Here is a 9,755-nt window from a genome sequence, read left to right as displayed (position 1 = left end):
ATGGAGTCACACATTTGATCCATTTTACTGCCCCTTTTGCTGTATCAATCATACCTATATTTTGTAAAAATTAGTGATTGCCTTAGAATTGACAACATATATTTTGAACTAATATGTCAGTTTTTAAACATGCTGCTGCAGGCATCATGCAAGAATCTTAGTTTATTCCCGATTTCTCTCTCCCAGTTGTTGTAACACTTTGATCTTTCTTCAGCTGTAGCCAGCCCACTGATAAGCCTGTCACAGACATTCTTTATTTTTGTTACAGTGCTTTCATTTCAAGCACTTCCTTTTGAGTCTTTTATATAATTTCCATTACTCTACATATGTTACCCATATGTTCTTGTTGTCTTTTTCCATGAGTGTCTTTTATATATTTTTTATTCCTGACAGGTAATTCCAACACATTTGTCATATTTGAATCTGGTTCTAATGATTACTTTGTCTCTTCAGACTGTTTATCTTTGAGTCTTTTGGTATGGCTTGTTATTCTTTTATTGAAGGCTAAACATCTTAAGTAATATCAACTTAGAGAAATTGTCCTTTAGTGTGAGGATTTCCTTTCATCTGTGTAGAAGTTGGTCTGTTTAATGTTTCTGTGTCTGTAGATAATAGAACCTTCAAATTATTTTAGTGTTCCTGTTTTTCTTTCTCATTTTGACATTAGGCTTTCCTAAATACTCCTCCTCAGAGAGTCAGTGTGATGAGATTTTTCAGCTGTAATCCACATTTACTGTGTGGAGCCCTCTATATGGTAAGGTGTATGAGAGGAGTCTTCTAAATTCTTTCAATTCTCGAGCTTTCAGTAGGCTTGTGTTTTGCAATATGTGGTCTTAAGAAACATTTCTACCATGGTAGAGCTCTTTTCTACTTTTCCCCCTACCCCTTTCCCCAGTTTCAGCATTTCTAATATATTGAAATGCTGATCCCTGTTGACTGTGTCTTCCCCCACCCTCTCTCTTAGGTTAGACCAGGATGGTAGAAGAGGCTGGATTGAAAGATGGATCCAGCTTCCCCCAGCTAGGCAAGGCTTTGGCAGAATCCTTTCCCTTGGAGGGTTGACCTTTGTTAGGAAAATGTTCTCAGTGTATTTAGCAATGATTATTCTTCTCATCCTGTCAGAGCCATAAGGGGATCTTTCTTGGATCTTCATTGTGAGAACCTGGAGGTAAAGCACATAAAAGTGTGGGAGCTCCCCCAAGACTGTGGACCACAGGAATTTACTTTCATGCTGGTACATGCTCAGCCTCCGTAACTAGTCAAAAATACCATTTATGTGTCCCTATTCATTTATGGTTCTTTTGACTTCAAGTCTGAGTAAATAGATTTCAGCTTCATATTTCTGAATGTGCCTTTCTCTTCAGAATTTAGAGAGACCTATCATACTGCAGTGTTTTTAAATGGGTTCAAAAATAGTCAATGATTACCAGTTCCCCAAATGTTTTCTTCTCATAAGATCAGAAATGATGAGTTTCATGGAAATGACATTTGGGAACTAAAGCCATAAATCAAAACACAACTTTTACCTGCCTAAAGATGAGTATCCTATAATTCATTATCTATATGTATGTATACATTAGGGGGAAATTTCATCATAATGGATTCATCAGGTTAAGACGTGAAGATTAGGCAATAGCACAGATCTGTAGGAAGTCAAGGAGGAAATCATGTGGACATCTTGGGGGGCATGTTCCAATGAGAGTGAGCTCAATGTGGTCATATGCTTGGTATATTTAATGAACTATAAGGTGGATGGAAGGTGCATGGAATGAGAAGGGATAGGAATGACCAGAGAGTGGCCACGTTGAGGGTTTTCAGTGGTGCTGACAATGAGATAGGAAGTTATCTGAAGACTTTGCTGAGAGGAGTGAGTGATATGATTTGACTAAAAATTTAGAAGAAAGATACATACTCTATGAAGAACAAACTATGTGGAAATTGCTTAGGAAGCTAGTTCTGGTAGAATGATGTTATTGTTCAGGGTGGGGGAGTTGAGACTAGATAAGATTCTTGATGGATTTTAAGTGTACAGTGCTAAGAATATTTTTGATGGAGTAGATGAGGTAATAGGAGGATTGAGAATCTCAGATGATTTCAGCTGTTCTACTCTGTGTGCCCACATGTCATCTGACCCCCATTCTGCTACCACATGTGGCCTATTATGCCCAGAGGTAATAGGTGGGAAAGAGGATAAGCTCTCCAAAAAAATTTGCAAGGGAGATCCCTTTCTCAGATCAGAGTCGCAGAGAAGGTTGGTGTAAGGACTATTGAGCCAGACAGCCTGGATTCAAATCCTAGCTCTGACAATCAGTAATTGTTTGATACTGGACACATTTCTTAACCTCATAGAGACTTGTTTTGTATTGTATATTTACTTTACTATATATACATGTATTGTAATACAACATGGATTGTATATTTTTTTTCCCTTAAAACAGGGATGCAAATAATATGGAATTGTTGCAGAAAATTACATGTATTACTTTAGTGTTGGTTCCGTAGTAAATAAAACCAATAAAACTTGTATGTTATTAAAGATCTTTGAAAAACTGTTTTTCATTACTTGCATGCCAGGCAGTTCATCTCATTTAATCTTCAAATTAATCACGAAATGTTAGGTGGTGGTAGTGTTTTTTTTTTTTATTGTTGTTGTTGTTATTTTTTTTTTTTTTGTTTTTGGTTTTTTTTTTTTTTTTTTTGGTTGGTGGGGAGCCTGTGCCCAAGGGCAGAATTCTTGTCACTGATCCCTGCCCTTACCACTTCAGGCCCAGGCCATAAGACATTTGGCATTATTACCCATTGTCAGTTTTCTTCTACATCTCACTTACACATATGAACACAGTTGCCCCATTAACAGTGACTTAATCACCACATGTAATGTTCCTTCTTTCTTGATGGGACTCTAATATGTAACTTGTGCCAGAACAAACCAGAAAACTGACTCACAGTGGGATTCTGGGTTTGGGTTGCTCACATACCTGAAGTGTGTAGGATTCCTTCTTCCTGGAGAAAAATGGGCTAGGGTAATACAGAGCATAGGTGATGTCCCTTCTCAAATTCTTACTGTGCTGGTATAAGGAATGTGCAGCTGTAGCTGGAGGGTCAGGTGTTCAGAGAGCCAATGACCTTGGCATTCAGTGAGTGTGGTGGCAATATTGACTGGAAATACTGTAACATTACCTGATTTCTAACAGTACCAGAGAGTAGACACGGGGTGGGGGTGAGAAATGAAAGTTGTGAGGCTCTGATTGAGAAAGCAAATAGGTGATTGGAAAGGCATGGTGGCGTGGTTGCAAAGTCTCTCATCTCCTATATATATAAGGCATACTCGCCCAAGGGTTAAGCCCAAGACCTTGTATAAGAGTGGCAGAACTGGAGTCCATTAAATGGTCGAAGTCCACACTAGTGGGGAGATGTGGGATGCTGATATATGCCAAGAACACAGACAGAGACTGAGGACTCTGTTCTCCAAAGCACTCTGGATCTCCCCTGGTGGCATAACCAGACCCTCTGCACCCTTCATGGGGAACCAGCTTTTATATGAAATCTCCTCATAAAGACATATCTGAGGCAGATTCCTCACTACAGGTGCCAGGTGTCTGTGCTACCTATCCCATTAACTGTCACAGCCTGCTCGTCCATAACTAGAATTGTATCCCAGTGCAGGAATCATGGATTGTAAGTATAAGGCCTTCTCCACTTGTACAACCAGAAAATATACCACTATTATGTGTTGCCACAATGACTGCATGGTCTAGTGTGGAGATACAGAGAAACTGACCGAAACCCACACTGGTTCTCCTTCCCCAGAATACAAGCTGTTGGGACAGAAATGGACAAGAACAAGTCCTTGGACATGTTTCCATGGTCCATCAAGATAATAAGCCAAAAGTAATACTATGTCCCCAAGGAAAAAAAAGACATTGGTGTCATTGTCAGAGGCTGCAAAGATGCAAGGTTGTACTTCATACCACGTATCAATTTTAAATCACTAGTTCAGTCATGGCTGAAGCCAGATGGATCAGGGAGAATGACAGGAAATCATTGCACTTGATCAGGTGGTTGGTACAGCCATTGTAGCTGGTATTTCCCACACCTGGTATTCAGGTCTTTCTCTAGCAAATACTTTTACATTATTTTCAGCAAAGAAAACAGAAGCAGGTTGCTTCTGAAAGGGGCAGTAGTATATCTTAATAGCCTCAGAACTAGATCAACCGTTCTGTTCCCAGTTAAAATAAATATATAATAATAAAACCACTTGGACCCAGTGAACAGGAAGTAGTATGTACCAGGGATGTCTTAAAAAGGTACATGCATACTGAGTATTTACCCTAAAGATACAAACATAGTGATCTGAAGGGGCACGTGCACCCGAATGTTTACAGCAGCAACGTCCACAATAGCCAAACTATGGAAAGAACCTAGATGTCCATCAACAGATGAATGGATAAAGAAGATATATATATATATATATATATATATATACATACACACACACACACACTCTGCAGCCATGAAAAGAAAGGAAATCTTGCCATTTGCGTTGTCGTGGATGGAACTAGAGGGTATTATGCTTAGTGAAATAAGTCAATCAGAGAAAGACAACTCTCATATGATCTCCCTGATATGAAGAAGTGGAGATGCAACGTGAGGGGTTTGGGGGTAGGAAAAGAATAAATGAAATAAGATGGGATCAGAGGGGAGACAAACCGTAAGAGACTGTTAATGTCACAAAACAAACTGAGGGTGGCTGGGGGAAGGGGAGTAGGGAGAGGGTGGTTGGGTTATGGACCTTGGGGAGGGTATGTGCTATGGTGAGTGCTCTGAAGTGTGTAAACCTGGTGATTCACAGGCCTAAACCCCTGGGGCTAATAATACATTATATGTTTATAAAAAATTAAAAATTATAAAAAAGATACATGCTTGCTAGAAGGTGTAAGATAAATCCTGCAAAATTTCAGAGTCTTGCCTCATAGTGGACTTCTACGGGGTCTGCCGGTTTTGGACAATTAATATATCTCACTAAGAGACAAAATGGTACAATTTTTCACCCATTTACCAGATAACCCAGCAGCCTGAGTAGGAAAGGGGACTGCAGCCTGAAGTGTTAGCTATGCTGACACTTGGGTTAGATGCCAAAATACACCAAATGTTATTGCATGTGACTGTGAGAGAAATAGTGAACATCTAGCAATCTCAATGTTCTCAAAAGAAGGTTAATAGTTACAGGTCCCAGTGTTTTGAAGTAAGTTCATCTCTGTCCTTTCTATTTGAAAAGTATCTTTCGGTTTGCTCCTGGTGGAAATTGAGCAGGTGACCAGGGGTACCAAATCCCTTTGCCACTTAGGTTAATTCAGGTCCTCTGAGAGGCAGATGCCAAAACAAAATTAGAAATGGAGAAAATTTATTCGGGGCGGCGGGGGGGACACTTGAAAAGGATGGAGGGAGGAGGTAGAAGGAGTAACCAGAGGACTTTCAGACCATAAGAACAGTGACATAACTCTGAAATAAGACAAGGGAGTCAGGAGAATTGGACAGGATAACCCCAGACTGCATTGCAGCTCTGACAAAGTATTGTCCAGGCTAATGGGAGGCCCAGGGATAGATCTATCTGGCATTGGATAGAAAGAGCTCAAATCTAGTACTATTGCTATGCCTAGTCATTGACTGGTAGCAGCCAAGAGAGCTTGGCTTTGGTGCAAATGTTGTGGCAGATTCCAAGGGTATGTCTGTGAAAGGCCGTGAGCTAACTACCTGCTACCATTTCATTTGGAGAGCAACCTTAGGGGAACACAATTCCATGGCTGCCAGACCACCCAAATTCCTTTTCATGATACTGTTATCTATCAAAATACACACATCTCATTAGAAATTGGAAATAGAATATATGAGACTGGCTCCTAGCAGGTCTGGAAGATCCAAATAAATTTTAAAAGCAGATGGCTCAGATGTCCTTGATACTTGCTCTTGTTTTACTACTTCTCCCTTAGTCTGCACAGATAAACCTTTAAAGAGGTTACTGTAACACAAAAATGGCCAGTTGAAGTATTTGCAAGGTAAGGTGGTACCAGTTAACATTGGGATGCTATAGAATTACATTCTAACTCAGATTGTCCCCCTAAGACAATGATGGAGAGAATCCCCGTGGGTAGAACTTTGGGTCATACATTGGTTCACTTCGTGAAATGAGAAACTGGAGGCAAGTATTTACATTGATAAATGCTGTGGTTAATTGTTTGGCTCTCTGGACAGAGACTTGGAAAAATGAGGGTTAAAAAGCTAATGATGAAGACCTCTAAGAGAAAGGTGTATATCTTGAAAGGGGAAAAAAGTGTAAAATAATTTGCGTCCCACAAAATGTCTACCAGAAGATAATGCCAAAAGTAGCAAAAAGTTCATTCTTATTAGATAAGATGATCCATCAGTGCATGCCAATCACCTTCTTTGCCTGATCATTCAGGTGTTTCTCAATGAGCCCTTGCACAAAATGGTTGTATTGTTAGTGATGATGGCTTTGTATGGGCTGAACAATGCTGGACTTCCCTTAAAGCTAATCTGACAGCTGCCCCTGGGAGTTTTCCCACCTCCCAAAGAAGCAGCTTAAACTGACTTTCTCTGTGAGGGACCAGTGAGGGACCAGTCATGTAGATGGCAGGTTCATTACTATGGTTCCTTCTGTGGTAGGCAGCTTCCAAAATGGCTCCTAATGATCTTTGCCTCTTGGAATTCAAGCTTTGTGTAATTTTCTCTTTTCCAGAGTGGGTTGGACAGAATTTTTTTTTTTCTAACTAATGAGTTTGCATGGCAAAATGATGGATTTAGGCAACAAAAAGACTGGCTTCTACTGCTTCTCTTTCCTTTTCTCTCCACCTTGTACCTTTCTCTGGAGGAGGAAATATGTGTTGTGAGTAGCAGTAGGAAGAGCTTATGTGACAAGGAGTGGACCTATCCTTATCAGTAGCCACAAATATGAGTTTGCAAATGGATCCTCCCTCAGTTAAGCCTTGAGATAAACATGGCCCCAAATGACATGTTGAGGGCAGTCTTGTGAGAGGCCATGAGTCAGAGGCAATCACAGGTAACTGACACTTACATCCTTAGCCTAAGAGACTATAAGGTAGGATTAAGTGTAAATGGAGTTCTTGATGTAATTCGGTATATAATACTGAATAACACAGACTTCAGTATTGGGGGTAGGGTGCTGTCTTTACAAATACCTACCTGTGTGTGAGCGCCCGCTGAATTGACTATGGGCAGAAGGTAGAGGGTTGGCAAGGAGAGTGTTAATGAAAATCTTTATTGCTTTGAGCTTGCTTGTGGATCTCCTGAGGCCTACCAGCCTCTACACTGATGATCTCTTTTGTGGATCCTTCCCTCTGAATCTTGACCAGTGCCCTGGATGACAAGTTATTGCAGCCTTGTGAGCAACCTGAGAGGTACTCATAAACCACACCAGATGTCTGATTTACTGAGACTGTGAGATACCAAATGTTTGTTGCTCAAGCTGCTGAATGTTGGTCTAATTTTTTAATGCAGCAGTAGATAACTAAGGTCTCCTCAGTTATGGAGGAGAGTTTGTTGTTATTCTGAGGACAGATTTTGAATCTAGGGTGGAGATTTGCCTTTTCTGTTCTCAGCACTTCTATTAGAATCACCATGTGTGGACAGAATGCCTTCTCCATCACCATGGTATCTATAAATCTTGCCTCCACTAAAGATTATGTTTTGTATTAATGGGCTTCTATCCCCTGAATTCGTTGGACTTACCATGTTCTCATTTATTCATAAGCAGCTGATTTGGTAGAAAGTAGCTCAGTTATAACATGAGTTTGGAGACAAAACTATGTTGGGGTTGTTCTGTGAGCACTCTGTGTTCTTAAAAACCACTGCTCATACTTGATTTTCTTCTCCATCATAAAAATGCAAAAATGTGGAGGAAAATAGTGAAAAAAGAAGTGGCTATTGTCATTATGAAATCAAGAAGATATTTTGCTCTTTGTCCTAGCAACTTGGGACTCAATAGTTTGGAAGTTCTGGTGCTTAAAGGACAAGTAATTTTACCCAAGGACATAGCCGTGGTGCTGTTGAATTGAAAGTTGAAACTGTTTGGTCATCATTTGGGTCTTCCTATGGTTGATGCAAGGGGTAGACAGGGGGTTACTTTCCCTCCTGGGATGATTGATCTTATCAGGGAGATGCTGGGTTTCTGCTACAGACATGGAGAATAAAGAACAATCTCTGGATCCCAGATGGGTTCACTATGGGGTTCTAAATACTCCCTTGGATAAGTGTCCAGGTCAGATAATAGATTTATAAATTGAACTTGAACATATTGCTTTATAATTTAAATCTGCAAAAATGGCCAGTTAATGATAATGCAAATGATTTAGGCACTCCATGTTGGATTAGAAGAGAGTTTAATATATTTTTCCTTGGCATGCATCATTTTTCTCAGTTTTATTTAAGGATAAGTTCTGTGTGTTTCCCTTGGAGCTACTGAAATCAGAGCTCTGATAAACCCTCTTGAGGTTAGAAGAATCTATTGAAGTGACCACACTTTCTTTCTTCAGAATTAGCTGCCACTTTGCTGTAGTTTCACGGAAACCTAGAAATACTGGAAATACTGTTTGCTCACAGTTTTTTTCCAGCAAAGTGTTGACTTGGACTTCATTTCATACCGGTATGTGGCCATCCCAAATTTACATTTGTTTTCAAAGACAAGGGAAGGTGATTGTTTTGTGTTCCCCAACAGCTCTTGGTGCTTCAGTCTATAAGCCAAGGTGGGTGGTACAAGCCTGCCATTGTGGTGACAGAGTAGAAACAAGTTTCAGTGTTTGTTGTTTCAGATTCCCCTGAACCCCTGTGCATGTTCACCCACCCTGGCTTTTTATAGGGTAGGCAAACTCTTTGGACCGTCATCTCTCTTATGGTGATTTTTTTCATACCAATTCCATTTCTTAGTCATTGATCCTTGATTAATACTACTAGGTCTATTCTAAAAGGTTTTACTGACCTTGAATATTAGAAATGAATGATTGTAAACTTTTCTTCCCGGGAGACCTGAGATTCCTTATTCAAATAGACCTGCTCACCCCTTAGTGATCTTCCTTCATGCTTGTCAAAAGTCTTTAAAAAAGAAAGTATTTTTAAGTCATGTGTCACACCTCTTCAGACACTGCTTTATTTGTCTTGATAATATTGATTTTTAAGGGTAAACTTATTGGCATTTTTAAACCACGTGTTGATGATATAATGGTGTTTTATTTTTTGTCAAGATTCTTTGATGCAGTGTTTGTGAAAGACAGGTGTGTAATCTAACAAATTGCGTATCACAATCAGTGAAGCAGTAGAGAGCAGTAAAGACTTAAAACAATGCCCATTAGTATTAGTTGAAATAGATTACAGCCCACTTCTTTAATATTGATCAAACATATTTAATATACCATTAGCATTTCCAGAATGATGCACTAATGTATTAAAATGACATCAATTAAGGGTGTTAATTAGTTGTTGAAAAATTTCAGCAGATTGTTCTGTCAAAACTAAATAGTGATTTTGTTGATGTTATAAGCTCTTAATTGTAATGGTAATCTCCTTATGGCTTACTTAATAGATAATCTGGTGATTACTTGACTTCTTACTCATATTAGCTAGAAGGAAAAATATTTTATATGGATTTTAACACGGGTCAAAGAACCAGTTTACACTAAGATAAAGTATATTTTTGGCATCAAACACTTGAGGTCATGAGGTGA

This window comes from Mustela lutreola, chromosome 11 (genome assembly GCF_030435805.1).
Source record: "Mustela lutreola isolate mMusLut2 chromosome 11, mMusLut2.pri, whole genome shotgun sequence".
Taxonomy (NCBI): Eukaryota; Metazoa; Chordata; class Mammalia; order Carnivora; family Mustelidae; genus Mustela; species Mustela lutreola.
This window is presented reverse-complemented; position numbering follows the sequence as displayed.